This window comes from Styela clava, chromosome 4, assembly GCF_964204865.1.
Source record: "Styela clava chromosome 4, kaStyClav1.hap1.2, whole genome shotgun sequence".
Lineage (NCBI taxonomy): Eukaryota > Metazoa > Chordata > Ascidiacea > Stolidobranchia > Styelidae > Styela > Styela clava.
The window spans coordinates 22194630-22220921 of record NC_135253.1 but is presented as its reverse complement, the minus strand read 5'-3'; the positions used below and the strand labels follow the sequence as shown (position 1 = coordinate 22220921).

Sequence of the window (26292 nt, the reverse complement as noted above, 5' to 3'; positions counted from 1 at the left end):
GTGGTGAGCGTTTCCGTAGTGTAGTGGTTATCACGTTCGCTTTGCACGCGAAAGGTCCCCGGTTCGAGCCCGGGCGGAAACAAAGGTTCATCATTTCCTTACTTCATTCACAAACATCACGTATAAGTATTTCGAAGATACAATAGCTCGAATTTTGAGTCCTCCCCTCGGAGGTGTTGCTCATCGTTCTAGGCCTTGAAATACGCTCGCCATCGCACCTCTGATTACCTTGCGTGGGTTTGCAGGTTCGAATCCCAAGCAGGGATGGTTATTTGCGAGAGGTTTGGGAATTATGTATCGCAGAAATCCACACCTAGGCTCGCGTAGTTTCCGTAGTGTAGTGGTTATCACGTTCGCCTAACACGCGAAAGGTCCCCGGTTCGTGCCCGGGCGGAAACAAACCCTACATTTGACTTTGTCATAATTCTTTTTTATCAACAACGTCACGTACAAGTATTTAGAACATACAATAGCCCGGATTTTGAGTCAGTCCTCCCCTCGGAGGTGTTGCTCATCGTTCTAGGCGTTGGAATACACTCGCCATCGCACCTCTGATTACCTTGCGTGGGTTTATGGGAACAAGGTTTTTAATCCGCCAAGCGTGACGGCTGTCTGTGAAAATTCTTGCGACTGGAAACTCGGAAGTTTTTGAGGGTATTATATAAACAAGAGTGAACAGTCTTATCAATTGGCATCCAGTGGCGAGCGTTTCCGTAGTGTAGTGGTTATCACGTTCGCTTTACACGCGAAAGGTCCCCGGTTCGAGCCCGGGCGGAAACAAGGGTTTATTATTTCCTTACTTCATTCACAAACATCACGTATAAGTATTTCAAAGATACAATAGCTCGAATTTTGAGTCCTCCCATCGGAGGTGTTGCTCATCGTTCTAGGCGTTGGAATACGCTCGCCACCGCATCTCTGATTACCTTGCGTGGGTTCGCAGGTTCGAAGCCCAAGCAGGGATGGTTATTTGCGAGAGGTTTGGAAATTTGGGAATTATGTATCGCAGAAATCCACACCTAGGCTCGCGTAGTTTCCGTAGTGCAGTGGTTATCACGTTCGCCTAACACGCGAAAGGTCCCCGGTTCGAGCCCGGGTTGAAACAAACCCTATATTTGACTTTGTCATAATTCCTTTGTATCGACAACCGTCACGTACAAGTATTTAGAACATACAATAGCTCGGATTTTGAGTCAGTCCTCCCCTCGGAGGTGTTGCTCATCGTTCTAGGCGTTGAATACACTCGCCATCGCACATCTGATTACCTTGCGTGGATTTATGGGAACAAGGTTTTTAATCCGCCAAGCGTGACGGCTGTCTGTGAAAATTCTTGCGACTGGAAACTCGGAAGTTTTTGAGGGTATTATATAAACAAGAGTGAACAGTCTTATCAATCGGCATCCAGTGGCGAGCGTTTCCGTAGTGTAGTGGTTATCACGTTCGCTTTACACGCGAAAGGTCCCCGGTTCGAGCCCGGGCGGAAACAAGGGTTTATTATTACCTTACTTCATTCACAAACATCACGTTTAAGTATTTCAAAGATACAATAGCTCGAATTTTGAGTCCTCCCGTCGGAAGTGTTGCTCATCGTTCTAGGCGTTGGAATACGCTCGCCACCGCACCTCTGATTACCTTGCGTGGGTTTGCAGGTTCGAATCCCAAGCAGGGATGGGTATTTGCGAGAGGTTTGGAAATTTGGGAATTATGTTTTGCAGAAATTCACCCCTAGGCTCGTGGAGTTTCCGTAGTGTAGTGGTTATCACGTTCGCCTAACACGCGAAAGGTCCCAGGTTCGAGCTCGGGCGGAAACAAACCCTCCATTTGACTTTGTCATAATTCTTTTGTATCGACAACCGTCACGTACAAGTATTTAGAACATACCATAGCTCGGATTTTGAGTCAGTCCTCCCCTCGGAGGTGTTGCTCATCGTTCTAGGCGTTGGAATACACTCGCCATCGCACCTCTGATTACTTTGCGTGGGTTTATGGGAACAAGGTTTTTAATCCGCCAAGCGTGTCGGCTGTCTGTGAAAATTCTTGCGACTGGAAACTCGGAAGTTTTTGAGGGTATTATATAAACAAGAGTGAACAGTCTTATCAATTGACGTCCAGTGGCGGGCGTTTCCGTAGTGTAGTGGTTATCACGTTCGCTTTACACGCGAAAGGTCCCCGGTTCGAGCCCGGGCGGAAACAAGGGTTTATCATTTCCTTACTACCACTTTTTTTTTTGAAAACTTGTATGAAAACTGACAAATAACACGCAAAGCCACAAAAACAAAGGCAACAACAACAACAATGCGTGGAAATCATGAGAAAGAAGTGTCTGAGCGACTCGTTGTTATCTTATTGGACACGTGGACCGTTGAATCGTTTTGATATTATGTTGTTGTTCTTGTTGATGTCCTTCTTCTTCGTCATGATATATTCGCTTTTCTCTTTGAATACTAGACCAATTGCTTTGAAATGTTTAGTGGTGAAAGATTGATTTTTTTGTCAGAAAGATATTACTTTGATTTATTCCTAAATTTTCTTTGAATCGTATGAGATCTGATATTTCATCCAAAATTGCGCTGTATCACCTTTTAATTATGGGAACACGGTTTTTAAATCGCCAAGCGTGACGGCTGTCTGTGAAAATTCTTGCGACTGGAAACTCGGAAGTTTTTGAGGGTATTAAATACACAAGAGTGAAGAGTCTTATCAATTGCCTTCCAGCGGTAAGCGTTTCCGTAGTGTAGTGGTTATCACGTTCGCTTTACACGCGAAAGGTCCCCGGTTCGAGCCCGGGCGGAAACAAGGGTTTATCATTTCCTTACTTCATTCACAAACATCACGTATAAGTATTTCAAAGATACAATAGCTCGAATTTTGAGTCCTCCCCTCGGAGGTGTTGCTCATCGTTCTAGGCCTTGGAATACGCTCGCCATCGCACCTCTGATTACCTTGCGTGGGTTTGCAGGTTCGAATCCCAAGCAGGGATGGTTATTTGCGAGAGGTTTGGAAATTTGGGAATTATGTATCGCAGAAACCCACACCTAGGCTCGCGTAGTTTCCGTAGTGTAGTGGTTATCACGTTCGCCTAACACGCGAAAGGTCCCCGGTTCGAGCCCGGGCGGAAACAAACCCTACATTTGACTTTGTCATAATTCTTTTTTATCAACAACGTCACGTACAAGTATTTAGAACATACAATAGCCCGGATTTTGAGTCAGTCCTCCCCTCGGAGGTGTTGCTCATCGTTCTAGGCGTTGGAATACACTCGCCATCGCACCTCTGATTACCTTGCGTGGGTTTATGGGAACAAGGTTTTTAATCCGCCAAGCGTGACGGCTGTCTGTGAAAATTCTTGCGACTGGAAACTCGGAAGTTTTTGAGGGTATTATATAAACAAGAGTGAACAGTCTTATCAATTGGCATCCAGTGGCGAGCGTTTCCGTAGTGTAGTGGTTATCACGTTCGCTTTACACGCGAAAGGTCCCCGGTTCGAGCCCGGGCGGAAACAAGGGTTTATTATTTCCTTACTTCATTCACAAACATCACGTATAAGTATTTCAAAGATACAATAGCTCGAATTTTGAGTCCTCCCGTCGGAGGTGTTGCTCATCGTTCTAGGCGTTGGAATACGCTCGCCACCGCATTTCTGATTACCTTGCGTGGGTTCGCAGGTTCGAAGCCCAAGCAGGTATGGTTATTTGCGAGAGGTTTGGAAATTTGGGAATTATGTATCGCAGAAATCCACACCTAGGCTCGCGTAGTTTCCGTAGTGTAGTGGTTATCACGTTCGCCTAACACGCGAAAGGTCCCCGGTTCGAGCACGGGCGGAAACAAACCCTACATTTGACTTTGTCATAATTCTTTTTTATCAACAACTTCACGTACAAGTATTTAGAACATACAATAGCCCGGATTTTGAGTCAGTCCTCCCCTCGGAGGTGTTGCTCATCGTTCTAGGCGTTGGAATACACTCGCCATCGCACCTCTGATTACCTTGCGTGGGTTTATGGGAACAAGGTTTTTAATCCGCCAAGCGTGACGGCTGTCTGTGAAAATTCTTGCGACTGGAAACTCGGAAGTTTTTGAGGGTATTATATAAACAAGAGTGAACAGTCTTATCAATTGGCATCCAGTGGCGAGCGTTTCCGTAGTGTAGTGGTTATCACGTTCGCTTTACACGCGAAAGGTCCCCGGTTCGAGCCCGGGCGGAAACAAGGGTTTATTATTTCCTTACTTCATTCACAAACATCACGTATAAGTATTTCAAAGATACAATAGCTCGAATTTTGAGTCCTCCCGTCGGAGGTGTTGCTCATCGTTCTAGGCGTTGGAATACGCTCGCCACCGCATCTCTGATTACCTTGCGTGGGTTCGCAGGTTCGAAGCCCAAGCAGGGATGGTTATTTGCGAGAGGTTTGGAAATTTGGGAATTATGTATCGCAGAAATCCACACCTAGGCTCGCGTAGTTTCCGTAGTGTAGTGGTTATCACGTTCGCCTAACACGCGAAAGGTCCCCGGTTCGAGCACGGGCGGAAACAAACCCTACATTTGACTTTGTCATAATTCTTTTTTATCAACAACGTCACGTACAAGTATTTAGAACATACAATAGCCCGGATTTTGAGTCAGTCCTCCCCTCGGAGGTGTTGCTCATCGTTCTAGGCGTTGGAATACACTCGCCATCGCACCTCTGATTACCTTGCGTGGGTTTATGGGAACAAGGTTTTTAATCCGCCAAGCGTGACGGCTGTCTGTGAAAATTCTTGCGACTGGAAACTCGGAAGTTTTTGAGGGTATTATATAAACAAGAGTGAACAGTCTTAGCAATTGGCATCCAGTGGCGAGCGTTTCCGCAGTGTAGTGGTTATCACGTTCGCTTTACACGCGAAAGGTCCCCGGTTCGAGCCCGCGCGGAAACAAGGGTTTATTATTTCCTTACTTCATTCACAAACAACACGTATAAGTATTTCAAAGATACAATAGCTCGAATTTTGAGTCCTCCCGTCGGAGGTGTTGCTCATCGTTCTAGGCGTTGGAATACGCTCGCCACCGCATCTCTGATTACCTTGCGTGGGTTCGCAGGTTCGAAGCCCAAGCAGGGATGGTTATTTGCGAGAGGTTTGGAAATTTGGGAATTATGTATCGCAGAAATCCACACCTAGGCTCGCGTAGTTTCCGTAGTGTAGTGGTTATCACGTTCGCCTAACACGCGAAAGGTCCCCGGTTCGAGCACGGGCGGAAACAAACCCTATATTTGACTTTGTCATAATTCTTTTTTATTAACAACGTCACGTACAAGTATTTAGAACATACAATAGCCCGGATTTTGAGTCAGTCCTCCCCTCGGAGGTGTTGCTCATCGTTCTAGGCGTTGGAATACACTCGCCATCGCACCTCTGATTACCTTGCGTGGGTTTATGGGAACAAGGTTTTTAATCCGCCAAGCGTGACGGCTGTCTGTGAAAATTCTTGCGACTGGAAACTCGGAAGTTTTTGAGGGTATTATATAAACAAGAGTGAACAGTCTTATCAATTGGCATCCAGTGGCGAGCGTTTCCGTAGTGTAGTGGTTATCACGTTCGCTTTACACGCGAAAGGTCCCCGGTTCGAGCCCGGGCGGAAACAAGGGTTTATTATTTCCTTACTTCATTCACAAACATCACGTATAAGTATTTCAAAGATACAATAGCTCGAATTTTGAGTCCTCCCGTCGGAGGTGTTGCTCATCGTTCTAGGCGTTGGAATACGCTCGCCACCGCATATCTGATTACCTTGCGTGGGTTCGCAGGTTCGAAGCCCAAGCAGGGATGGTTATTTGCGAGAGGTTTGGAAATTTGGGAATTATGTATCGCAGAAATCCACACCTAGGCTCGCGTAGTTTCCGTAGTGTAGTGGTTATCACGTTTGCCTAACACGCGAAAGGTCCCCGGTTCGAGCACGGGCGGAAACAAACCCTACATTTGACTTTGTCATAATTCTTTTTTATCAACAACGTCACGTACAAGTATTTAGAACATACAATAGCCCGGATTTTGAGTCAGTCCTCCCCTCGGAGGTGTTGCTCATCGTTCTAGGCGTTGGAATACACTCGCCATCGCACCTCTGATTACCTTGCGTGGGTTTATGGGAACAAGGTTTTTAATCCGCCAAGCGTGACGGCTGTCTGTGAAAATTCTTGCGACTGGAAACTCGGAAGTTTTTGAGGGTATTATGTAAACAAGAGTGAACAGTCTTATCAATTGGCATCCAGTGGCGAGCGTTTCCGTAGTGTAGTGGTTATCACGTTCGCTTTACACGCGAAAGGTCCCCGGTTCGAGCCCGCGCGGAAACAAGGGTTTATTATTTCCTTACTTCATTCACAAACAACACGTATAAGTATTTCAAAGATACAATAGCTCGAATTTTGAGTCCTCCCGTCGGAGGTGTTGCTCATCGTTCTAGGCGTTGGAATACGCTCGCCACCGCATCTCTGATTACCTTGCGTGGGTTCGCAGGTTCGAAGCCCAAGCAGGGATGGTTATTTGCGAGAGGTTTGGAAATTTGGGAATTATGTATCGCAGAAATCCACACCTAGGCTCGCGTAGTTTCCGTAGTGTAGTGGTTATCACGTTCGCCTAACACGCGAAAGGTCCCCGGTTCGAGCACGGGCGGAAACAAACCCTATATTTGACTTTGTCATAATTCTTTTGTATCGACAACCGTCACGTACAAGTATTTAGAACATACAATAGCTCGGATTTTGAGTCAGTCCTCCCCTCGGAGGTGTTGCTCATCGTTCTAGGCGTTGAATACACTCGCCATCGCACCTCTGATTACCTTGCGTGGGTTCATGGGAACAAGGTTTTTGATCCGCCAAGCGTGACGGCTGTCTGTGAAAATTCTTGCGACTGGAAACTCGGAAGTTTTTGAGGGTATTATATAAACAAGAGTGAACAGTCTTATCAATCGGCATCCAGTGGCGAGCGTTTCCGTAGTGTAGTGCTTATCACGTTCGCTTTACACGCGAAAGGTCCCCGGTTCGAGCCCGGACGGAAACAAGGGTTTATCATTTCCTTACTACCACTTTTTTTTTGAAAACTTGTATGAAAACTGACAAATAACACGCAAAGCCACAAAAACAAAGGCAACAACAACAACAATGCGTGGAAATCATGAGAAAGAAGTGTCTGAGCGACTCGTTGTTATCTTATTGGACACGTGGACCGTTGAATCGTTTTGATATTATGTTGTTGTTCTTGTTGATGTCCTTCTTCTTCGTCATGATATATTCGCTTTTCTCTTTGAATACTAGACCAATTGCTTTGAAATGTTTAGTGGTGAAAGATTGATTTTTTTTGTCAGAAAGATATTACTTTGATTTATTCCTAAATTTTCTTTGAATCGTATGAGATCTGATATTTCATCCAAAATTGCGCTGTATCACCTTTTAATTATGGGAACACGGTTTTTAATCCGCCAAGCGTGACGGCTGTCTGTGAAAATTCTTGCGACTGGAAACTCGGAAGTCTTTGAGGGTATTAAATACACAAGAGTGAACAGTCTTATCAATTGCCGTCCAGCGGTAAGCGTCGCCGTAGTGTAGTGGTTATCACGTTCGCTTTACACGCGAAAGGTCCCCGGTTCGAGCCCGGGCGGAAACAAGGGTTTATCATTTCCTTACTTCATTCACAAACATCACGTATAAGTATTTCAAAGATACAACAGCTCGAATTTTGAGTCCTCCCCTCGGAGGTGTTGCTCATTGTTCTAGGCCTTGGAATACGCTCGCCATCGCACCTCTGATTACCTTGCGTGGGTTTGCAGGTTCGAATCCCAAGCAGGGATGGTTATTTGCGAGAGGTTTGGAAATTTGGGAAATATGTATCGCAGAAATCCACACCTAGGCTCGCGGAGTTTCCGTAGTGTAGTGGTTATCACGTTCGCCTAACACGCGAAAGGTCCCCGGTTCGAGCCCGGGCGGAAACAAACCCTACATTTGACTTTGTCATAATTCTTTTTTATTAACAACGTCACGTACAAGTATTTAGAACATACAATAGCCCGGATTTTGAGTCAGTCCTCCCCTCGGAGGTGTTGCTCATCGTTCTAGGCGTTGGAATACACTCGCCATCGCACCTCTGATTACCTTGCGTGGGTTTATGGGAACAAGGTTTTTAATCCGCCAAGCGTGACGGCTGTCTGTGAAAATTCTTGCGACTGGAAACTCGGAAGTTTTTGAGGGTATTATATAAACAAGAGTGAACAGTCTTATCAATTGGCATCCAGTGGCGAGCGTTTCCGTAGTGTAGTGGTTATCACGTTCGCTTTACACGCGAAAGGTCCCCGGTTCGAGCCCGGGCGGAAACAAGGGTTTATTATTTCCTTACTTCATTCACAAACATCACGTATAAGTATTTCAAAGATACAATAGCTCGAATTTTGAGTCCTCCCGTCGGAGGTGTTGCTCATCGTTCTAGGCGTTGGAATACGCTCGCCACCGCATATCTGATTACCTTGCGTGGGTTCGCAGGTTCGAAGCCCAAGCAGGGATGGTTATTTGCGAGAGGTTTGGAAATTTGGGAATTATGTATCGCAGAAATCCACACCTAGGCTCGCGTAGTTTCCGTAGTGTAGTGGTTATCACGTTTGCCTAACACGCGAAAGGTCCCCGGTTCGAGCACGGGCGGAAACAAACCCTACATTTGACTTTGTCATAATTCTTTTTTATCAACAACGTCACGTACAAGTATTTAGAACATACAATAGCCCGGATTTTGAGTCAGTCCTCCCCTCGGAGGTGTTGCTCATCGTTCTAGGCGTTGGAATACACTCGCCATCGCACCTCTGATTACCTTGCGTGGGTTTATGGGAACAAGGTTTTTAATCCGCCAAGCGTGACGGCTGTCTGTGAAAATTCTTGCGACTGGAAACTCGGAAGTTTTTGAGGGTATTATATAAACAAGAGTGAACAGTCTTATCAATTGGCATCCAGTGGCGAGCGTTTCCGTAGTGTAGTGGTTATCACGTTCGCTTTACACGCGAAAGGTCCCCGGTTCGAGCCCAGGCGGAAACAAGGGTTTATTATTTCCTTACTTCATTCACAAACATCACGTATAAGTATTTCAAAGATACAAGAGCTCGAATTTTGAGTCCTACCGTCGGAGGTGTTGCTCATCGTTCTAGGCGTTGGAATACGCTCGCCACCGCATCTCTGATTACCTTGCGTGGGTTCGCAGGTTCGAAGCCCAAGCAGGGATGGTTATTTGCGAGAGGTTTGGAAATTTGGGAATTATGTTTTGCAGAAATTCACCCCTAGGCTCGTGGAGTTTCCGTAGTGTAGTGGTTATCACGTTCGCCTAACACGCGAAAGGTCCCCGGTTCGAGCCCGGGCGGAAACAAAACCCTCCATTTGACTTTGTCATAATTCTTTTGTATCGACAACCGTCACGTACAAGTATTTAGAACATACAATAGCTCGAATTTTGAGTCAGTCCTCCCCTCGGAGGTGTTGCTCATCGTTCTAGGCGTTGGAATACACTCGCCATAGCACCTCTGATTACCTTGCGTGGGTTTATGGGAACAAGGTTTTTAATCAGCCAAGCGTGACGGCTGTCTGTGAAAATTCTTGCGACTGGAAACTCGGAAGTTTTTGAGGGTATTATATAAACAAGAGTGACCATTCTTATCAATTGGCATCCAGTGGCGAGCGTTTCCGTAGTGTAGTGGTTATCACGTTCGCTTTACACGCGAAAGGTCCCCGGTTCGAGCCCGGGCGGAAACAAGGGTTTATCATTTCTTTACTACCACTTTTTTTTTTGAAAATTTTTATGAAAACTGACAAACAACACGCAAAGCCACAAATAACAAAGGCAACAACAAAAACAACAACAATGCGTGGAAATCATGCGAAAGAAGTGTCTGAGCGACTCGTTGTTGTCTTATTGGACACGTGGACCGTTGAATCGTTTTGATATTATGTTGTTGTTCTTGTTGATGTCCTTCTTCTTCGTCATGATATATTCGTTTTTCTCTTTGAATACTAGACCAATTGCTTTGAAATGTTTAGTGGTGAAAGATTGATTTTTTTGTCAGAAGGATATTACTTTGATTTATTCCTAAATTTTCTATGAATCGTATGAGATCTGATATTTCATCCAAAATTGCGCTGTATCACCTTTTAATTATGGGAACACGGTTTTTAATCCGCCAAGCGTGGCGGCTGTCTATGAAAATTCTTGCGACTGGAAACTCGGAAGTTTTTGAGGGTATTAAATACACAAGAGTGAACAGTCTTATCAATTGCCGTCCAGTGGTGAGCGTTTCCGTAGTGTAGTGGTTATCACGTTCGCTTTACACGCGAAAGGTCCCCGGTTCGAGCCCGGGCGGAAACAAGGGTTTATTATTACCTTACTTCATTCACAAACATCACGTATAAGTATTTCAAAGATACAATAGCTCGAATTTTGAGTCCTCCCGTCGGAAGTGTTGCTCATCGTTCTAGGCGTTTGAATACGCTCGCCACCGCACCTCTGATTACCTTGCGTGGGTTTGCAGGTTCGAATCCCAAGCAGGGATGGTTATTTGCGAGAGGTTTGGAAATATGGGAATTATGTATCGCAGAAATCCACACCTAGGCTCGTGTAGTTTCCGTAGTGTAGTGGTTATCACGTTCGCCTAACACGCGAAAGGTCCCCGGTTCGAGCCCGGGCGGAAACAAACCCTCCATTTGACTTTGTCATAATTCTTTTGTATCGACAACCGTCACGTACAAGTATTTAGAACATACATACAATAGCTCGGATTTTGAGTCAGTCCTCCCCTCGGAGGTGTTGCTCATCGTTCTAGGCGTTGGAATACACTCGCCATCGCACCTCTGATTACTTTGCGTGGGTTTATGGGAACAAGGTTTTTAATCCGCCAAGCGTGACGGCTGTCTGTGAAAATACTTGCGACTGGAAACTCGGAAGTTTTTGAGGGTATTATATAAACAAGAGTGAACAGTCTTATCAATTGACGTCCAGTGGCGAGCGTTTCCGTAGTGTAGTGGTTATCACGTTCGCTTTACACGCGAAAGGTCCCCGGTTCGAGCCCGGGCGGAAACAAGGGTTTATCATTTCCTTACTACCACTTTTTTTTTGAAAACTTGTAGGAAAACTGACAAATAACACGCAAAGCCACAAAAACAAAGGCAACAACAACAACAACAACAATGCGTGGAAATCATGCGAAAGAAGTGTCTGAGCGACTCGTTGTTGTCTTATTGGACACGTGGACCGTTGAATCGTTTTGATATCATGTTGTTGTTCTTGTTGATGTCATTCTTCTTCGTCATGATATATTCGCTTTTCTCTTTGAATACTAGACCAATTGCTTTGAAATGTTTAGTGGTGAAAGATTGATTTTTTTGTCAGAAGGATATTACTTTGATTTATTCCTAAATTTTCTATGAATCGTATGAGATCTGATATTTCATCCAAAATTGCGCTGTATCACCTTTTAATTATGGGAACACGGTTTTTAATCCGCCAAGCGTGACGGCTGTCTGTGAAAATTCTTGCGACTGGAAACTCGGAAGTTTTTGAGGGTATTAAATACACAAGAGTGAACAGTCTTATCAATTGCCGTCCAGTGGTGAGCGTTTCCGTAGTGTAGTGGTTATCACGTTCGCTTTGCACGCGAAAGGTCCCCGGTTCGAGCCCGGGCGGAAACAAAGGTTCATCATTTCCTTACTTCATTCACAAACATCACGTATAAGTATTTCGAAGATACAATAGCTCGAATTTTGAGTCCTCCCCTCGGAGGTGTTGCTCATCGTTCTAGGCCTTGAAATACGCTCGCCATCGCACCTCTGATTACCTTGCGTGGGTTTGCAGGTTCGAATCCCAAGCAGGGATGGTTATTTGCGAGAGGTTTGGGAATTATGTATCGCAGAAATCCACACCTAGGCTCGCGTAGTTTCCGTAGTGTAGTGGTTATCACGTTCGCCTAACACGCGAAAGGTCCCCGGTTCGTGCCCGGGCGGAAACAAACCCTACATTTGACTTTGTCATAATTCTTTTTTATCAACAACGTCACGTACAAGTATTTAGAACATACAATAGCCCGGATTTTGAGTCAGTCCTCCCCTCGGAGGTGTTGCTCATCGTTCTAGGCGTTGGAATACACTCGCCATCGCACCTCTGATTACCTTGCGTGGGTTTATGGGAACAAGGTTTTTAATCCGCCAAGCGTGACGGCTGTCTGTGAAAATTCTTGCGACTGGAAACTCGGAAGTTTTTGAGGGTATTATATAAACAAGAGTGAACAGTCTTATCAATTGGCATCCAGTGGCGAGCGTTTCCGTAGTGTAGTGGTTATCACGTTCGCTTTACACGCGAAAGGTCCCCGGTTCGAGCCCGGGCGGAAACAAGGGTTTATTATTTCCTTACTTCATTCACAAACATCACGTATAAGTATTTCAAAGATACAATAGCTCGAATTTTGAGTCCTCCCATCGGAGGTGTTGCTCATCGTTCTAGGCGTTGGAATACGCTCGCCACCGCATCTCTGATTACCTTGCGTGGGTTCGCAGGTTCGAAGCCCAAGCAGGGATGGTTATTTGCGAGAGGTTTGGAAATTTGGGAATTATGTATCGCAGAAATCCACACCTAGGCTCGCGTAGTTTCCGTAGTGCAGTGGTTATCACGTTCGCCTAACACGCGAAAGGTCCCCGGTTCGAGCCCGGGTTGAAACAAACCCTATATTTGACTTTGTCATAATTCCTTTGTATCGACAACCGTCACGTACAAGTATTTAGAACATACAATAGCTCGGATTTTGAGTCAGTCCTCCCCTCGGAGGTGTTGCTCATCGTTCTAGGCGTTGAATACACTCGCCATCGCACATCTGATTACCTTGCGTGGATTTATGGGAACAAGGTTTTTAATCCGCCAAGCGTGACGGCTGTCTGTGAAAATTCTTGCGACTGGAAACTCGGAAGTTTTTGAGGGTATTATATAAACAAGAGTGAACAGTCTTATCAATCGGCATCCAGTGGCGAGCGTTTCCGTAGTGTAGTGGTTATCACGTTCGCTTTACACGCGAAAGGTCCCCGGTTCGAGCCCGGGCGGAAACAAGGGTTTATTATTACCTTACTTCATTCACAAACATCACGTTTAAGTATTTCAAAGATACAATAGCTCGAATTTTGAGTCCTCCCGTCGGAAGTGTTGCTCATCGTTCTAGGCGTTGGAATACGCTCGCCACCGCACCTCTGATTACCTTGCGTGGGTTTGCAGGTTCGAATCCCAAGCAGGGATGGGTATTTGCGAGAGGTTTGGAAATTTGGGAATTATGTTTTGCAGAAATTCACCCCTAGGCTCGTGGAGTTTCCGTAGTGTAGTGGTTATCACGTTCGCCTAACACGCGAAAGGTCCCAGGTTCGAGCTCGGGCGGAAACAAACCCTCCATTTGACTTTGTCATAATTCTTTTGTATCGACAACCGTCACGTACAAGTATTTAGAACATACCATAGCTCGGATTTTGAGTCAGTCCTCCCCTCGGAGGTGTTGCTCATCGTTCTAGGCGTTGGAATACACTCGCCATCGCACCTCTGATTACTTTGCGTGGGTTTATGGGAACAAGGTTTTTAATCCGCCAAGCGTGTCGGCTGTCTGTGAAAATTCTTGCGACTGGAAACTCGGAAGTTTTTGAGGGTATTATATAAACAAGAGTGAACAGTCTTATCAATTGACGTCCAGTGGCGGGCGTTTCCGTAGTGTAGTGGTTATCACGTTCGCTTTACACGCGAAAGGTCCCCGGTTCGAGCCCGGGCGGAAACAAGGGTTTATCATTTCCTTACTACCACTTTTTTTTTTGAAAACTTGTATGAAAACTGACAAATAACACGCAAAGCCACAAAAACAAAGGCAACAACAACAACAATGCGTGGAAATCATGAGAAAGAAGTGTCTGAGCGACTCGTTGTTATCTTATTGGACACGTGGACCGTTGAATCGTTTTGATATTATGTTGTTGTTCTTGTTGATGTCCTTCTTCTTCGTCATGATATATTCGCTTTTCTCTTTGAATACTAGACCAATTGCTTTGAAATGTTTAGTGGTGAAAGATTGATTTTTTTGTCAGAAAGATATTACTTTGATTTATTCCTAAATTTTCTTTGAATCGTATGAGATCTGATATTTCATCCAAAATTGCGCTGTATCACCTTTTAATTATGGGAACACGGTTTTTAAATCGCCAAGCGTGACGGCTGTCTGTGAAAATTCTTGCGACTGGAAACTCGGAAGTTTTTGAGGGTATTAAATACACAAGAGTGAAGAGTCTTATCAATTGCCTTCCAGCGGTAAGCGTTTCCGTAGTGTAGTGGTTATCACGTTCGCTTTACACGCGAAAGGTCCCCGGTTCGAGCCCGGGCGGAAACAAGGGTTTATCATTTCCTTACTTCATTCACAAACATCACGTATAAGTATTTCAAAGATACAATAGCTCGAATTTTGAGTCCTCCCCTCGGAGGTGTTGCTCATCGTTCTAGGCCTTGGAATACGCTCGCCATCGCACCTCTGATTACCTTGCGTGGGTTTGCAGGTTCGAATCCCAAGCAGGGATGGTTATTTGCGAGAGGTTTGGAAATTTGGGAATTATGTATCGCAGAAACCCACACCTAGGCTCGCGTAGTTTCCGTAGTGTAGTGGTTATCACGTTCGCCTAACACGCGAAAGGTCCCCGGTTCGAGCCCGGGCGGAAACAAACCCTACATTTGACTTTGTCATAATTCTTTTTTATCAACAACGTCACGTACAAGTATTTAGAACATACAATAGCCCGGATTTTGAGTCAGTCCTCCCCTCGGAGGTGTTGCTCATCGTTCTAGGCGTTGGAATACACTCGCCATCGCACCTCTGATTACCTTGCGTGGGTTTATGGGAACAAGGTTTTTAATCCGCCAAGCGTGACGGCTGTCTGTGAAAATTCTTGCGACTGGAAACTCGGAAGTTTTTGAGGGTATTATATAAACAAGAGTGAACAGTCTTATCAATTGGCATCCAGTGGCGAGCGTTTCCGTAGTGTAGTGGTTATCACGTTCGCTTTACACGCGAAAGGTCCCCGGTTCGAGCCCGGGCGGAAACAAGGGTTTATTATTTCCTTACTTCATTCACAAACATCACGTATAAGTATTTCAAAGATACAATAGCTCGAATTTTGAGTCCTCCCGTCGGAGGTGTTGCTCATCGTTCTAGGCGTTGGAATACGCTCGCCACCGCATTTCTGATTACCTTGCGTGGGTTCGCAGGTTCGAAGCCCAAGCAGGTATGGTTATTTGCGAGAGGTTTGGAAATTTGGGAATTATGTATCGCAGAAATCCACACCTAGGCTCGCGTAGTTTCCGTAGTGTAGTGGTTATCACGTTCGCCTAACACGCGAAAGGTCCCCGGTTCGAGCACGGGCGGAAACAAACCCTACATTTGACTTTGTCATAATTCTTTTTTATCAACAACTTCACGTACAAGTATTTAGAACATACAATAGCCCGGATTTTGAGTCAGTCCTCCCCTCGGAGGTGTTGCTCATCGTTCTAGGCGTTGGAATACACTCGCCATCGCACCTCTGATTACCTTGCGTGGGTTTATGGGAACAAGGTTTTTAATCCGCCAAGCGTGACGGCTGTCTGTGAAAATTCTTGCGACTGGAAACTCGGAAGTTTTTGAGGGTATTATATAAACAAGAGTGAACAGTCTTATCAATTGGCATCCAGTGGCGAGCGTTTCCGTAGTGTAGTGGTTATCACGTTCGCTTTACACGCGAAAGGTCCCCGGTTCGAGCCCGGGCGGAAACAAGGGTTTATTATTTCCTTACTTCATTCACAAACATCACGTATAAGTATTTCAAAGATACAATAGCTCGAATTTTGAGTCCTCCCGTCGGAGGTGTTGCTCATCGTTCTAGGCGTTGGAATACGCTCGCCACCGCATCTCTGATTACCTTGCGTGGGTTCGCAGGTTCGAAGCCCAAGCAGGGATGGTTATTTGCGAGAGGTTTGGAAATTTGGGAATTATGTATCGCAGAAATCCACACCTAGGCTCGCGTAGTTTCCGTAGTGTAGTGGTTATCACGTTCGCCTAACACGCGAAAGGTCCCCGGTTCGAGCACGGGCGGAAACAAACCCTACATTTGACTTTGTCATAATTCTTTTTTATCAACAACGTCACGTACAAGTATTTAGAACATACAATAGCCCGGATTTTGAGTCAGTCCTCCCCTCGGAGGTGTTGCTCATCGTTCTAGGCGTTGGAATACACTCGCCATCGCACCTCTGATTACCTTGCGTGGGTTTATGGGAACAAGGTTTTTAATCCGCCAAGCGTGACGGCTGTCTGTGAAAATTCTTGCGACTGGAAACTCGGAAGTTTTTGAGGGTATTATATAAACAAGAGTGAACAGTCTTAGCAATTGGCATCCAGTGGCGAGCGTTTCCGCAGTGTAGTGGTTATCACGTTCGCTTTACACGCGAAAGGTCCCCGGTTCGAGCCCGCGCGGAAACAAGGGTTTATTATTTCCTTACTTCATTCACAAACAACACGTATAAGTATTTCAAAGATACAATAGCTCGAATTTTGAGTCCTCCCGTCGGAGGTGTTGCTCATCGTTCTAGGCGTTGGAATACGCTCGCCACCGCATCTCTGATTACCTTGCGTGGGTTCGCAGGTTCGAAGCCCAAGCAGGGATGGTTATTTGCGAGAGGTTTGGAAATTTGGGAATTATGTATCGCAGAAATCCACACCTAGGCTCGCGTAGTTTCCGTAGTGTAGTGGTTATCACGTTCGCCTAACACGCGAAAGGTCCCCGGTTCGAGCACGGGCGGAAACAAACCCTATATTTGACTTTGTCATAATTCTTTTTTATTAACAACGTCACGTACAAGTATTTAGAACATACAATAGCCCGGATTTTGAGTCAGTCCTCCCCTCGGAGGTGTTGCTCATCGTTCTAGGCGTTGGAATACACTCGCCATCGCACCTCTGATTACCTTGCGTGGGTTTATGGGAACAAGGTTTTTAATCCGCCAAGCGTGACGGCTGTCTGTGAAAATTCTTGCGACTGGAAACTCGGAAGTTTTTGAGGGTATTATATAAACAAGAGTGAACAGTCTTATCAATTGGCATCCAGTGGCGAGCGTTTCCGTAGTGTAGTGGTTATCACGTTCGCTTTACACGCGAAAGGTCCCCGGTTCGAGCCCGGGCGGAAACAAGGGTTTATTATTTCCTTACTTCATTCACAAACATCACGTATAAGTATTTCAAAGATACAATAGCTCGAATTTTGAGTCCTCCCGTCGGAGGTGTTGCTCATCGTTCTAGGCGTTGGAATACGCTCGCCACCGCATATCTGATTACCTTGCGTGGGTTCGCAGGTTCGAAGCCCAAGCAGGGATGGTTATTTGCGAGAGGTTTGGAAATTTGGGAATTATGTATCGCAGAAATCCACACCTAGGCTCGCGTAGTTTCCGTAGTGTAGTGGTTATCACGTTTGCCTAACACGCGAAAGGTCCCCGGTTCGAGCACGGGCGGAAACAAACCCTACATTTGACTTTGTCATAATTCTTTTTTATCAACAACGTCACGTACAAGTATTTAGAACATACAATAGCCCGGATTTTGAGTCAGTCCTCCCCTCGGAGGTGTTGCTCATCGTTCTAGGCGTTGGAATACACTCGCCATCGCACCTCTGATTACCTTGCGTGGGTTTATGGGAACAAGGTTTTTAATCCGCCAAGCGTGACGGCTGTCTGTGAAAATTCTTGCGACTGGAAACTCGGAAGTTTTTGAGGGTATTATGTAAACAAGAGTGAACAGTCTTATCAATTGGCATCCAGTGGCGAGCGTTTCCGTAGTGTAGTGGTTATCACGTTCGCTTTACACGCGAAAGGTCCCCGGTTCGAGCCCGCGCGGAAACAAGGGTTTATTATTTCCTTACTTCATTCACAAACAACACGTATAAGTATTTCAAAGATACAATAGCTCGAATTTTGAGTCCTCCCGTCGGAGGTGTTGCTCATCGTTCTAGGCGTTGGAATACACTCGCCATCGCACCTCTGATTACCTTGCGTGGGTTTATGGGAACAAGGTTTTTAATCCGCCAAGCGTGACGGCTGTCTGTGAAAATTCTTGCGACTGGAAACTCGGAAGTTTTTGAGGGTATTATATAAACAAGAGTGAACAGTCTTAGCAATTGGCATCCAGTGGCGAGCGTTTCCGCAGTGTAGTGGTTATCACGTTCGCTTTACACGCGAAAGGTCCCCGGTTCGAGCCCGCGCGGAAACAAGGGTTTATTATTTCCTTACTTCATTCACAAACAACACGTATAAGTATTTCAAAGATACAATAGCTCGAATTTTGAGTCCTCCCGTCGGAGGTGTTGCTCATCGTTCTAGGCGTTGGAATACGCTCGCCACCGCATCTCTGATTACCTTGCGTGGGTTCGCAGGTTCGAAGCCCAAGCAGGGATGGTTATTTGCGAGAGGTTTGGAAATTTGGGAATTATGTATCGCAGAAATCCACACCTAGGCTCGCGTAGTTTCCGTAGTGTAGTGGTTATCACGTTCGCCTAACACGCGAAAGGTCCCCGGTTCGAGCACGGGCGGAAACAAACCCTATATTTGACTTTGTCATAATTCTTTTTTATTAACAACGTCACGTACAAGTATTTAGAACATACAATAGCCCGGATTTTGAGTCAGTCCTCCCCTCGGAGGTGTTGCTCATCGTTCTAGGCGTTGGAATACACTCGCCATCGCACCTCTGATTACCTTGCGTGGGTTTATGGGAACAAGGTTTTTAATCCGCCAAGCGTGACGGCTGTCTGTGAAAATTCTTGCGACTGGAAACTCGGAAGTTTTTGAGGGTATTATATAAACAAGAGTGAACAGTCTTATCAATTGGCATCCAGTGGCGAGCGTTTCCGTAGTGTAGTGGTTATCACGTTCGCTTTACACGCGAAAGGTCCCCGGTTCGAGCCCGGGCGGAAACAAGGGTTTATTATTTCCTTACTTCATTCACAAACATCACGTATAAGTATTTCAAAGATACAATAGCTCGAATTTTGAGTCCTCCCGTCGGAGGTGTTGCTCATCGTTCTAGGCGTTGGAATACGCTCGCCACCGCATATCTGATTACCTTGCGTGGGTTCGCAGGTTCGAAGCCCAAGCAGGGATGGTTATTTGCGAGAGGTTTGGAAATTTGGGAATTATGTATCGCAGAAATCCACACCTAGGCTCGCGTAGTTTCCGTAGTGTAGTGGTTATCACGTTTGCCTAACACGCGAAAGGTCCCCGGTTCGAGCACGGGCGGAAACAAACCCTACATTTGACTTTGTCATAATTCTTTTTTATCAACAACGTCACGTACAAGTATTTAGAACATACAATAGCCCGGATTTTGAGTCAGTCCTCCCCTCGGAGGTGTTGCTCATCGTTCTAGGCGTTGGAATACACTCGCCATCGCACCTCTGATTACCTTGCGTGGGTTTATGGGAACAAGGTTTTTAATCCGCCAAGCGTGACGGCTGTCTGTGAAAATTCTTGCGACTGGAAACTCGGAAGTTTTTGAGGGTATTATGTAAACAAGAGTGAACAGTCTTATCAATTGGCATCCAGTGGCGAGCGTTTCCGTAGTGTAGTGGTTATCACGTTCGCTTTACACGCGAAAGGTCCCCGGTTCGAGCCCGCGCGGAAACAAGGGTTTATTATTTCCTTACTTCATTCACAAACAACACGTATAAGTATTTCAAAGATACAATAGCTCGAATTTTGAGTCCTCCCGTCGGAGGTGTTGCTCATCGTTCTAGGCGTTGGAATACGCTCGCCACCGCATCTCTGATTACCTTGCGTGGGTTCGCAGGTTCGAAGCCCAAGCAGGGATGGTTATTTGCGAGAGGTTTGGAAATTTGGGAATTATGTATCGCAGAAATCCACACCTAGGCTCGCGTAGTTTCCGTAGTTTAGTGGTTATCACGTTCGCCTAACACGCGAAAGGTCCCCGGTTCGAGCACGGGCGGAAACAAACCCTATATTTGACTTTGTCATAATTCTTTTGTATCGACAACCGTCACGTACAAGTATTTAGAACATACAATAGCTCGGATTTTGAGTCAGTCCTCCCCTCGGAGGTGTTGCTCATCGTTCTAGGCGTTGAATACACTCGCCATCGCACCTCTGATTACCTTGCGTGGGTTCATGGGAACAAGGTTTTTGATCCGCCAAGCGTGACGGCTGTCTGTGAAAATTCTTGCGACTGGAAACTCGGAAGTTTTTGAGGGTATTATATAAACAAGAGTGAACAGTCTTATCAATCGGCATCCAGTGGCGAGCGTTTCCGTAGTGTAGTGCTTATCACGTTCGCTTTACACGCGAAAGGTCCCCGGTTCGAGCCCGGACGGAAACAAGGGTTTATCATTTCCTTACTACCACTTTTTTTTTGAAAACTTGTATGAAAACTGACAAATAACACGCAAAGCCACAAAAACAAAGGCAACAACAACAACAATGCGTGGAAATCATGAGAAAGAAGTGTCTGAGCGACTCGTTGTTATCTTATTGGACACGTGGACCGTTGAATCGTTTTGATATTATGTTGTTGTTCTTGTTGATGTCCTTCTTCTTCGTCATGATATATTCGCTTTTCTCTTTGAATACTAGACCAATTGCTTTGAAATGTTTAGTGGTGAAAGATTGATTTTTTTTGTCAGAAAGATATTACTTTGATTTATTCCTAAATTTTCTTTGAATCGTATGAGATCTGATATTTCATCCAAAATTGCGCTGTATCACCTTTTAATTATGGGAACACGGTTTTTAATCCGCCAAGCGTGACGGCTGTCTGTGAAAATTCTTGCGACTGGAAACTCGGAAGTCTTTGAGGGTATTAAATACACAAGAGTGAACAGTCTTATCAATTGCCGTCCAGCGGTAAGCGTCGCCGTAGTGTAGTGGTTATCACGTTCGCTTTACACGCGAAAGGTCCCCGGTTCGAGCCCGGGCGGAAACAAGGGTTTATCATTTCCTTACTTCATTCACAAACATCACGTATAAGTATTTCAAAGATACAACAGCTCGAATTTTGAGTCCTCCCCTCGGAGGTGTTGCTCATTGTTCTAGGCCTTGGAATACGCTCGCCATCGCACCTCTGATTACCTTGCGTGGGTTTGCAGGTTCGAATCCCAAGCAGGGATGGTTATTTGCGAGAGGTTTGGAAATTTGGGAAATATGTATCGCAGAAATCCACACCTAGGCTCGCGGAGTTTCCGTAGTGTAGTGGTTATCACGTTCGCCTAACACGCGAAAGGTCCCCGGTTCGAGCCCGGGCGGAAACAAACCCTACATTTGACTTTGTCATAATTCTTTTTTATTAACAACGTCACGTACAAGTATTTAGAACATACAATAGCCCGGATTTTGAGTCAGTCCTCCCCTCGGAGGTGTTGCTCATCGTTCTAGGCGTTGGAATACACTCGCCATCGCACCTCTGATTACCTTGCGTGGGTTTATGGGAACAAGGTTTTTAATCCGCCAAGCGTGACGGCTGTCTGTGAAAATTCTTGCGACTGGAAACTCGGAAGTTTTTGAGGGTATTATATAAACAAGAGTGAACAGTCTTATCAATTGGCATCCAGTGGCGAGCGTTTCCGTAGTGTAGTGGTTATCACGTTCGCTTTACACGCGAAAGGTCCCCGGTTCGAGCCCGGGCGGAAACAAGGGTTTATTATTTCCTTACTTCATTCACAAACATCACGTATAAGTATTTCAAAGATACAATAGCTCGAATTTTGAGTCCTCCCGTCGGAGGTGTTGCTCATCGTTCTAGGCGTTGGAATACGCTCGCCACCGCATATCTGATTACCTTGCGTGGGTTCGCAGGTTCGAAGCCCAAGCAGGGATGGTTATTTGCGAGAGGTTTGGAAATTTGGGAATTATGTATCGCAGAAATCCACACCTAGGCTCGCGTAGTTTCCGTAGTGTAGTGGTTATCACGTTTGCCTAACACGCGAAAGGTCCCCGGTTCGAGCACGGGCGGAAACAAACCCTACATTTGACTTTGTCATAATTCTTTTTTATCAACAACGTCACGTACAAGTATTTAGAACATACAATAGCCCGGATTTTGAGTCAGTCCTCCCCTCGGAGGTGTTGCTCATCGTTCTAGGCGTTGGAATACACTCGCCATCGCACCTCTGATTACCTTGCGTGGGTTTATGGGAACAAGGTTTTTAATCCGCCAAGCGTGACGGCTGTCTGTGAAAATTCTTGCGACTGGAAACTCGGAAGTTTTTGAGGGTATTATATAAACAAGAGTGAACAGTCTTATCAATTGGCATCCAGTGGCGAGCGTTTCCGTAGTGTAGTGGTTATCACGTTCGCTTTACACGCGAAAGGTCCCCGGTTCGAGCCCAGGCGGAAACAAGGGTTTATTATTTCCTTACTTCATTCACAAACATCACGTATAAGTATTTCAAAGATACAAGAGCTCGAATTTTGAGTCCTACCGTCGGAGGTGTTGCTCATCGTTCTAGGCGTTGGAATACGCTCGCCACCGCATCTCTGATTACCTTGCGTGGGTTCGCAGGTTCGAAGCCCAAGCAGGGATGGTTATTTGCGAGAGGTTTGGAAATTTGGGAATTATGTTTTGCAGAAATTCACCCCTAGGCTCGTGGAGTTTCCGTAGTGTAGTGGTTATCACGTTCGCCTAACACGCGAAAGGTCCCCGGTTCGAGCCCGGGCGGAAACAAAACCCTCCATTTGACTTTGTCATAATTCTTTTGTATCGACAACCGTCACGTACAAGTATTTAGAACATACAATAGCTCGAATTTTGAGTCAGTCCTCCCCTCGGAGGTGTTGCTCATCGTTCTAGGCGTTGGAATACACTCGCCATAGCACCTCTGATTACCTTGCGTGGGTTTATGGGAACAAGGTTTTTAATCAGCCAAGCGTGACGGCTGTCTGTGAAAATTCTTGCGACTGGAAACTCGGAAGTTTTTGAGGGTATTATATAAACAAGAGTGACCATTCTTATCAATTGGCATCCAGTGGCGAGCGTTTCCGTAGTGTAGTGGTTATCACGTTCGCTTTACACGCGAAAGGTCCCCGGTTCGAGCCCGGGCGGAAACAAGGGTTTATCATTTCTTTACTACCACTTTTTTTTTTGAAAATTTTTATGAAAACTGACAAACAACACGCAAAGCCACAAATAACAAAGGCAACAACAAAAACAACAACAATGCGTGGAAATCATGCGAAAGAAGTGTCTGAGCGACTCGTTGTTGTCTTATTGGACACGTGGACCGTTGAATCGTTTTGATATTATGTTGTTGTTCTTGTTGATGTCCTTCTTCTTCGTCATGATATATTCGTTTTTCTCTTTGAATACTAGACCAATTGCTTTGAAATGTTTAGTGGTGAAAGATTGATTTTTTTGTCAGAAGGATATTACTTTGATTTATTCCTAAATTTTCTATGAATCGTATGAGATCTGATATTTCATCCAAAATTGCGCTGTATCACCTTTTAATTATGGGAACACGGTTTTTAATCCGCCAAGCGTGGCGGCTGTCTATGAAAATTCTTGCGACTGGAAACTCGGAAGTTTTTGAGGGTATTAAATACACAAGAGTGAACAGTCTTATCAATTGCCGTCCAGTGGTGAGCGTTTCCGTAGTGTAGTGGTTATCACGTTCGCTTTACACGCGAAAGGTCCCCGGTTCGAGCCCGGGCGGAAACAAGGGTTTATTATTACCTTACTTCATTCACAAACATCACGTATAAGTATTTCAAAGATACAATAGCTCGAATTTTGAGTCCTCCCGTCGGAAGTGTTGCTCATCGTTCTAGGCGTTTGAATACGCTCGCCACCGCACCTCTGATTACCTTGCGTGGGTTTGCAGGTTCGAATCCCAAGCAGGGATGGTTATTTGCGAGAGGTTTGGAAATATGGGAATTATGTATCGCAGAAATCCACACCTAGGCTCGTGTAGTTTCCGTAGTGTAGTGGTTATCACGTTCGCCTAACACGCGAAAGGTCCCCGGTTCGAGCCCGGGCGGAAACAAACCCTCCATTTGACTTTGTCATAATTCTTTTGTATCGACAACCGTCACGTACAAGTATTTAGAACATACATACAATAGCTCGGATTTTGAGTCAGTCCTCCCCTCGGAGGTGTTGCTCATCGTTCTAGGCGTTGGAATACACTCGCCATCGCACCTCTGATTACTTTGCGTGGGTTTATGGGAACAAGGTTTTTAATCCGCCAAGCGTGACGGCTGTCTGTGAAAATACTTGCGACTGGAAACTCGGAAGTTTTTGAGGGTATTATATAAACAAGAGTGAACAGTCTTATCAATTGACGTCCAGTGGCGAGCGTTTCCGTAGTGTAGTGGTTATCACGTTCGCTTTACACGCGAAAGGTCCCCGGTTCGAGCCCGGGCGGAAACAAGGGTTTATCATTTCCTTACTACCACTTTTTTTTTGAAAACTTGTAGGAAAACTGACAAATAACACGCAAAGCCACAAAAACAAAGGCAACAACAACAACAATGCGTGGAAATCATGAGAAAGAAGTGTCTGAGCGACTCGTTGTTATCTTATTGGACACGTGGACCGTTGAATCGTTTTGATATTATGTTGTTGTTCTTGTTGATGTCCTTCTTCTTCGTCATGATATATTCGCTTTTCTCTTTGAATACTAGACCAATTGCTTTGAAATGTTTAGTGGTGAAAGATTGATTTTTTTGTCAGAAAGATATTACTTTGATTTATTACTAAATTTTCTTTGAATCGTATGAGATCTGATATTTCATCCAAAATTGCGCTGTATCACCTTTTAATTATGGGAACACGGTTTTTAATCCGCCAAGCGTGACGGCTGTCTGTGAAAATTCTTGCGACTGGAAACTCGGAAGTTTTTGAGGGTATTAAATACACAAGAGTGAACAGTCTTATCAATTGCCGTCCAGCGGTAAGCGTTTCTGTAGTGTAGTGGTTATCACGTTCGCTTTACACGCGAAAGGTCCCCGGTTCGAGCCCGGGCGGAAACAAGGGTTTATCATTTCCTTACTTCATTCACAAACATCACGTATAAGTATTTCAAAGATACAATAGCTCGAATTTTGAGTCCTCCCCTCGGAGGTGTTGCTCATCGTTCTAGGCCTTGGAATACGCTCGCCATCGCGCCTCTGATTACCTTGCGTGGGTTTGCAGGTTCGAATCCCAAGCAGGGATGGTTATTTGCGAGAGGTTTGGAAATTTGGGAATTATGTATCGCAGAAATCCACACCTAGGCTCGCGTAGTTTCCGTAGTGTAGTGGTTATCACGTTCGCCTAACACGCGTGAACAGTGAACAGTCTTATCAATCGGCATTCTTGTTGATGTCCTTCTTCTTCGTCATGATATATTCGCTTTTCTCTTTGAATACTAGACCAATTGCTTTGAAATGTTTAGTGGTGAAAGATTGATTTTTTTGTCAGAAGGATATTACTTTGATTTATTACTAAATTTTCTTTGAATCGTATGAGATCTGATATTTCATACAAAATTGCGCTGTATCACCTTTTAATTATGGGAACACGGTTTTTAATCCGCCAAGCGTGACGGCTGTCTGTGGAAATTCTTGCGACTGGAAACTCGGAAGTTTTTGAGGGTATTAAATACACAAGAGTGAACAGTCTTATCAATTGCCGTCCAGCGGTAAGCGTTTCTTTAGTGTAGTGGTTATCACGTTCGCTTTACACGCGAAAGGTCCCCGGTTCGAGCCCGGGCGGAAACAGGGGTTTATCATTTCCTTACTTCATTCACAAACATCACGTATAAGTATTTCAAAGATACAATAGCTCGAATTTTGAGTCCTCCCCTCGGAGGTGTTGCTCATCGTTCTAGGCCTTGGAATACGCTCGCCATCGCGCCTCTGATTACCTTGCGTGGGTTTGCAGGTTCGAATCCCAAGCAGGGATGGTTATTTGCGAGAGGTTTGGAAATTTGGGAATTATGTATCGCAGAAATCCACACCTAGGCTCGCGTAGTTTCCGTAGTGTAGTGGTTATCACGTTCGCCTAACACGCGAAAGGTCCCCGGTTCGAGCCCGGGCGGAAACAAACCCTACATTTGACTTTGTCATAATTCTTTTTTATCAACAACGTCACATACAAGTATTTAGAACATACAATAGCCCGGATTTTGAGTCAGTCCTCCCCTCGGAGGTGTTGCTCATCGTTCTAGGCGTTGGAATACACTCGCCATCGCACCTCTGATTACCTTGCGTGGGTTTATGGGA

General features: G+C 45.3%; 45 non-coding genes across 45 annotated transcripts; all 45 read left to right on the top strand.

Moving 5' to 3' along the window:
* The first annotated feature begins 9 nt into the window (after positions 1–9).
* Positions 10–82, top strand: Trnaa-ugc (transfer RNA alanine (anticodon UGC)). Its single transcript has one exon. It is a non-coding gene; the product is annotated as a tRNA-Ala (tRNA).
* A 244-nt stretch (positions 83–326) lies between these two features.
* Trnav-aac (transfer RNA valine (anticodon AAC)) lies at positions 327–399 on the top strand. The gene has a single exon. It is a non-coding gene; the product is annotated as a tRNA-Val (tRNA).
* A 308-nt stretch (positions 400–707) lies between these two features.
* Positions 708–780, top strand: Trnav-uac (transfer RNA valine (anticodon UAC)). The gene has a single exon. It is a non-coding gene; the product is annotated as a tRNA-Val (tRNA).
* Positions 781–1413: 633 nt separating this feature from the next.
* Trnav-uac (transfer RNA valine (anticodon UAC)) lies at positions 1414–1486 on the top strand. The gene has a single exon. It is a non-coding gene; the product is annotated as a tRNA-Val (tRNA).
* A 634-nt stretch (positions 1487–2120) lies between these two features.
* Positions 2121–2193, top strand: Trnav-uac (transfer RNA valine (anticodon UAC)). The gene has a single exon. It is a non-coding gene; the product is annotated as a tRNA-Val (tRNA).
* Positions 2194–2723: 530 nt separating this feature from the next.
* On the top strand, positions 2724–2796 carry Trnav-uac (transfer RNA valine (anticodon UAC)). The gene has a single exon. It is a non-coding gene; the product is annotated as a tRNA-Val (tRNA).
* A 252-nt stretch (positions 2797–3048) lies between these two features.
* Positions 3049–3121, top strand: Trnav-aac (transfer RNA valine (anticodon AAC)). The gene has a single exon. It is a non-coding gene; the product is annotated as a tRNA-Val (tRNA).
* Positions 3122–3429: 308 nt separating this feature from the next.
* On the top strand, positions 3430–3502 carry Trnav-uac (transfer RNA valine (anticodon UAC)). The gene has a single exon. It is a non-coding gene; the product is annotated as a tRNA-Val (tRNA).
* A 633-nt stretch (positions 3503–4135) lies between these two features.
* On the top strand, positions 4136–4208 carry Trnav-uac (transfer RNA valine (anticodon UAC)). The gene has a single exon. It is a non-coding gene; the product is annotated as a tRNA-Val (tRNA).
* Positions 4209–5547: 1339 nt separating this feature from the next.
* Positions 5548–5620, top strand: Trnav-uac (transfer RNA valine (anticodon UAC)). The gene has a single exon. It is a non-coding gene; the product is annotated as a tRNA-Val (tRNA).
* Positions 5621–6253: 633 nt separating this feature from the next.
* On the top strand, positions 6254–6326 carry Trnav-uac (transfer RNA valine (anticodon UAC)). Its single transcript has one exon. It is a non-coding gene; the product is annotated as a tRNA-Val (tRNA).
* Positions 6327–7565: 1239 nt separating this feature from the next.
* Positions 7566–7635, top strand: Trnav-uac (transfer RNA valine (anticodon UAC)). Its single transcript has one exon. It is a non-coding gene; the product is annotated as a tRNA-Val (tRNA).
* Positions 7636–7887: 252 nt separating this feature from the next.
* Positions 7888–7960, top strand: Trnav-aac (transfer RNA valine (anticodon AAC)). The gene has a single exon. It is a non-coding gene; the product is annotated as a tRNA-Val (tRNA).
* A 308-nt stretch (positions 7961–8268) lies between these two features.
* On the top strand, positions 8269–8341 carry Trnav-uac (transfer RNA valine (anticodon UAC)). The gene has a single exon. It is a non-coding gene; the product is annotated as a tRNA-Val (tRNA).
* A 633-nt stretch (positions 8342–8974) lies between these two features.
* Trnav-uac (transfer RNA valine (anticodon UAC)) lies at positions 8975–9047 on the top strand. Its single transcript has one exon. It is a non-coding gene; the product is annotated as a tRNA-Val (tRNA).
* A 252-nt stretch (positions 9048–9299) lies between these two features.
* On the top strand, positions 9300–9372 carry Trnav-aac (transfer RNA valine (anticodon AAC)). Its single transcript has one exon. It is a non-coding gene; the product is annotated as a tRNA-Val (tRNA).
* Positions 9373–9682: 310 nt separating this feature from the next.
* On the top strand, positions 9683–9755 carry Trnav-uac (transfer RNA valine (anticodon UAC)). The gene has a single exon. It is a non-coding gene; the product is annotated as a tRNA-Val (tRNA).
* Positions 9756–10292: 537 nt separating this feature from the next.
* Trnav-uac (transfer RNA valine (anticodon UAC)) lies at positions 10293–10365 on the top strand. The gene has a single exon. It is a non-coding gene; the product is annotated as a tRNA-Val (tRNA).
* A 252-nt stretch (positions 10366–10617) lies between these two features.
* Trnav-aac (transfer RNA valine (anticodon AAC)) lies at positions 10618–10690 on the top strand. The gene has a single exon. It is a non-coding gene; the product is annotated as a tRNA-Val (tRNA).
* Positions 10691–11003: 313 nt separating this feature from the next.
* On the top strand, positions 11004–11076 carry Trnav-uac (transfer RNA valine (anticodon UAC)). The gene has a single exon. It is a non-coding gene; the product is annotated as a tRNA-Val (tRNA).
* Positions 11077–11611: 535 nt separating this feature from the next.
* Trnaa-ugc (transfer RNA alanine (anticodon UGC)) lies at positions 11612–11684 on the top strand. The gene has a single exon. It is a non-coding gene; the product is annotated as a tRNA-Ala (tRNA).
* Positions 11685–11928: 244 nt separating this feature from the next.
* Trnav-aac (transfer RNA valine (anticodon AAC)) lies at positions 11929–12001 on the top strand. Its single transcript has one exon. It is a non-coding gene; the product is annotated as a tRNA-Val (tRNA).
* A 308-nt stretch (positions 12002–12309) lies between these two features.
* Positions 12310–12382, top strand: Trnav-uac (transfer RNA valine (anticodon UAC)). The gene has a single exon. It is a non-coding gene; the product is annotated as a tRNA-Val (tRNA).
* A 633-nt stretch (positions 12383–13015) lies between these two features.
* Positions 13016–13088, top strand: Trnav-uac (transfer RNA valine (anticodon UAC)). Its single transcript has one exon. It is a non-coding gene; the product is annotated as a tRNA-Val (tRNA).
* Positions 13089–13722: 634 nt separating this feature from the next.
* Trnav-uac (transfer RNA valine (anticodon UAC)) lies at positions 13723–13795 on the top strand. Its single transcript has one exon. It is a non-coding gene; the product is annotated as a tRNA-Val (tRNA).
* A 530-nt stretch (positions 13796–14325) lies between these two features.
* On the top strand, positions 14326–14398 carry Trnav-uac (transfer RNA valine (anticodon UAC)). The gene has a single exon. It is a non-coding gene; the product is annotated as a tRNA-Val (tRNA).
* Positions 14399–14650: 252 nt separating this feature from the next.
* Positions 14651–14723, top strand: Trnav-aac (transfer RNA valine (anticodon AAC)). Its single transcript has one exon. It is a non-coding gene; the product is annotated as a tRNA-Val (tRNA).
* Positions 14724–15031: 308 nt separating this feature from the next.
* Positions 15032–15104, top strand: Trnav-uac (transfer RNA valine (anticodon UAC)). Its single transcript has one exon. It is a non-coding gene; the product is annotated as a tRNA-Val (tRNA).
* Positions 15105–15737: 633 nt separating this feature from the next.
* Trnav-uac (transfer RNA valine (anticodon UAC)) lies at positions 15738–15810 on the top strand. Its single transcript has one exon. It is a non-coding gene; the product is annotated as a tRNA-Val (tRNA).
* Positions 15811–17149: 1339 nt separating this feature from the next.
* On the top strand, positions 17150–17222 carry Trnav-uac (transfer RNA valine (anticodon UAC)). The gene has a single exon. It is a non-coding gene; the product is annotated as a tRNA-Val (tRNA).
* Positions 17223–17855: 633 nt separating this feature from the next.
* Positions 17856–17928, top strand: Trnav-uac (transfer RNA valine (anticodon UAC)). The gene has a single exon. It is a non-coding gene; the product is annotated as a tRNA-Val (tRNA).
* Positions 17929–18928: 1000 nt separating this feature from the next.
* Trnav-uac (transfer RNA valine (anticodon UAC)) lies at positions 18929–19001 on the top strand. Its single transcript has one exon. It is a non-coding gene; the product is annotated as a tRNA-Val (tRNA).
* A 633-nt stretch (positions 19002–19634) lies between these two features.
* Trnav-uac (transfer RNA valine (anticodon UAC)) lies at positions 19635–19707 on the top strand. The gene has a single exon. It is a non-coding gene; the product is annotated as a tRNA-Val (tRNA).
* Positions 19708–20946: 1239 nt separating this feature from the next.
* Trnav-uac (transfer RNA valine (anticodon UAC)) lies at positions 20947–21016 on the top strand. The gene has a single exon. It is a non-coding gene; the product is annotated as a tRNA-Val (tRNA).
* A 252-nt stretch (positions 21017–21268) lies between these two features.
* Positions 21269–21341, top strand: Trnav-aac (transfer RNA valine (anticodon AAC)). The gene has a single exon. It is a non-coding gene; the product is annotated as a tRNA-Val (tRNA).
* Positions 21342–21649: 308 nt separating this feature from the next.
* Trnav-uac (transfer RNA valine (anticodon UAC)) lies at positions 21650–21722 on the top strand. Its single transcript has one exon. It is a non-coding gene; the product is annotated as a tRNA-Val (tRNA).
* Positions 21723–22355: 633 nt separating this feature from the next.
* Trnav-uac (transfer RNA valine (anticodon UAC)) lies at positions 22356–22428 on the top strand. The gene has a single exon. It is a non-coding gene; the product is annotated as a tRNA-Val (tRNA).
* Positions 22429–22680: 252 nt separating this feature from the next.
* Trnav-aac (transfer RNA valine (anticodon AAC)) lies at positions 22681–22753 on the top strand. Its single transcript has one exon. It is a non-coding gene; the product is annotated as a tRNA-Val (tRNA).
* A 310-nt stretch (positions 22754–23063) lies between these two features.
* Positions 23064–23136, top strand: Trnav-uac (transfer RNA valine (anticodon UAC)). Its single transcript has one exon. It is a non-coding gene; the product is annotated as a tRNA-Val (tRNA).
* Positions 23137–23673: 537 nt separating this feature from the next.
* On the top strand, positions 23674–23746 carry Trnav-uac (transfer RNA valine (anticodon UAC)). The gene has a single exon. It is a non-coding gene; the product is annotated as a tRNA-Val (tRNA).
* A 252-nt stretch (positions 23747–23998) lies between these two features.
* Positions 23999–24071, top strand: Trnav-aac (transfer RNA valine (anticodon AAC)). The gene has a single exon. It is a non-coding gene; the product is annotated as a tRNA-Val (tRNA).
* Positions 24072–24384: 313 nt separating this feature from the next.
* Trnav-uac (transfer RNA valine (anticodon UAC)) lies at positions 24385–24457 on the top strand. Its single transcript has one exon. It is a non-coding gene; the product is annotated as a tRNA-Val (tRNA).
* A 529-nt stretch (positions 24458–24986) lies between these two features.
* On the top strand, positions 24987–25059 carry Trnav-uac (transfer RNA valine (anticodon UAC)). The gene has a single exon. It is a non-coding gene; the product is annotated as a tRNA-Val (tRNA).
* Positions 25060–25715: 656 nt separating this feature from the next.
* On the top strand, positions 25716–25788 carry Trnav-uac (transfer RNA valine (anticodon UAC)). The gene has a single exon. It is a non-coding gene; the product is annotated as a tRNA-Val (tRNA).
* Positions 25789–26040: 252 nt separating this feature from the next.
* On the top strand, positions 26041–26113 carry Trnav-aac (transfer RNA valine (anticodon AAC)). The gene has a single exon. It is a non-coding gene; the product is annotated as a tRNA-Val (tRNA).
* Positions 26114–26292: the final 179 nt, after the last annotated feature.